Below are 2,367 nucleotides of genomic sequence, written 5' to 3' on the forward strand. Positions count from 1 at the left end.
AATAAAAGCTTTTCTTCCTAGAAAGGGAGAATTATAAGACATTTCTTATGGAGGATTTACAATAGGAGCCATTTTAGCAAACCGTGGCTAGCCCAGCAGACTGCTGTAATAACCCCTAGAGTGCTAGACAAGATGAGATGTCCTTGATGGCGATCACCTATTCAACGTGACCTGGTTTGCGACACTGGTAGGAGCAAAGGATGTTCACAGGGGCAGACCCTTCTTCCAGGCGTGCCCTTGACTGATAGGATTGCACACAGAATCAGGATCTGCCTTTCCACAGAGGCGTTACAGGACATGGTCCCAGATGCAGTACTTCTGTGTTCAAATAAATGAAGTAAACTGAAGTCTCTGCCCCTGGGTGCTTATTTCTGTGTTTCTCCTCTTCCTAAGATATGAAGGGAATTTTTTTTTTTTTTTTTTTTTTTTTTTTGCTGTAGCCCAGATGTCCTGGCATTGACTTTCTAGTCCGCGCTGACGCCACAGGAGAGCAAACGCTTGGAAGTTTGACAGGAACAAGGGGCAAGCAGTGAGCCTCTGTGTGCCCACAGCTCTGGGAAGCAGGTGAGGGCGGGGGCCCTCCTTCCCCGACTCTGAGGGGCTCCCTGGCTCCCTCTCGCATGCAGACTCCCCAGAGCTGACTGCTTGTCACCCCCAGATGCTCTCCCCACCCCAGGCTGAGGAGCGCTCTGCTCCACGCGCTTGGCTGGCTGGAGAGGGCCCCCTTGTGGTAGGAGCGGGGATGCCGCTCACCCCAGAAATTTGGAAGCCAGGCTTAGTGCGTCAAAGTTCACAGCCCCCAGGCCGGTGTGGCACAGCAGCGACAGCAGTTGTGGTTCTGGTCCTGGGCAGGAATTTCTGGTTTGGGTGGGAGTCTGCACAAATGACTCAATTGAAACAATGCTGTAGGGCTCAGCCAGGGACTGGCTTGCTAGGTGGGTCAGGTCAGGTTGAAAGACACTGGCAATCACAGGTTACCCAATCTGTCCGGGTCACTGCCCAGACCACTTTCCTTGCATTCTTGCAAATCTTTGCGTTTATTTTGTCCTCATCAGCTGGTCTGTGCTGCTTAATATTCTATGACTGGGGGCAACAGGGAACAAGCAGGAAGGGATCAATTCAAGCAGCCACTCCTTATAACAGAGACTGATTTTTTATCTTCTGATAATCAGGACAGCTCTACGTCCAACATTCTCCTTTTTTTCTTTTCCCTGCCATTTCAGTCCACAGATTGAAAGTCTAAACAGTTTTGTCTCCCTTTTTCCCTGCTTTTCCCATACCTATCCCAACCACGTGCCGATTTCTTTCCTGATTCCCTCCTATTTTTTCACTCGCATCTTTAAAACCACCTCCTCACTTTGTAAGCTGAGTGATCCTGGCATTCGTGAACCTCCAGGAGCCGGGGAATTGCTTCCTCCCTGAGTTCATCTTCTTAGAATGGTATCATTCGGGCCACTCTGTGTCACTCTGTAGATGAAGAAACTGAGCCCTGAAAGTTAACAACTTGCCCAGTGATGCACTGCTGTTTATTTTCACAGTGGAAACTAGAATCCAGATCTTCTGACTCGACCATCCTAGGCTTCTTATATTTTCTTTAAATCTCTACAGCTTTAAAAAATAATAACTACTGGGCTTCCCTGGCGGCGCAGTGGTTGAGAGTCCGCCTGCCGATGCAGGGGACACGGGTTCGTGCCCCGGTCTGGGATGATCCCACATGCTGCGGAGTGGCTGGGCCCGTGAGCCATGGCCGCTGAGCCTGCGCGTCCAGAGCCTGCACTTCCAGAGCCTGTGCTCCACAACGGGAGAGGCCACAACAGGGTCTGGGATGATCCCACATGCTGCGGAGCGGCTGGGCCCGTGAGCCATGGCCGCTGAGCCTGCGCGTCCGGAGCCTGTGCTCCACAACGGGAGAGGCCACAAGAGTGAGAGGCCTGCGTACCGCAAAAAAAAAAAAAATAATAAGTACTAATTTTTAAGAGTCTATATTGTATGAATCTTTATTTTATCTAGGTGAGGATAATTAATACCTAACTTGATCCCAAATTTTCAGAAGTGAGACCTAATTCTAAAAAATGTTTAATAACTGAGATGAACTGAAATAATGATGTAAAAGCAATTGTCACACTGACTAGCATAGGCTTGGCCTTTAATGCCAGTCTGTTCTTCTGAACTTTCAAGTATAATTCAGATCCTCATCTGAAAGTTTCTCCATATCCTTTGTTTGCATCATTAGGGGCACTGGCTTTGAAGTTATTCAGATCTGAATTTGAACCCCAGCTGTGTCATGTACTGTGTAATTTTTCCCTGGTTGTTTAATCTCTGCAAGCCTTGGTTTTTCTACCTACAAAATGAAACTCATAAAACCGT

The sequence above is a fragment of the Lipotes vexillifer genome, unplaced genomic scaffold (genome assembly GCF_000442215.2).
Source record: "Lipotes vexillifer unplaced genomic scaffold, Lipotes_vexillifer_v1.1 scaffold1077, whole genome shotgun sequence".
NCBI classification, from domain to species: domain Eukaryota; kingdom Metazoa; phylum Chordata; class Mammalia; order Artiodactyla; family Lipotidae; genus Lipotes; species Lipotes vexillifer.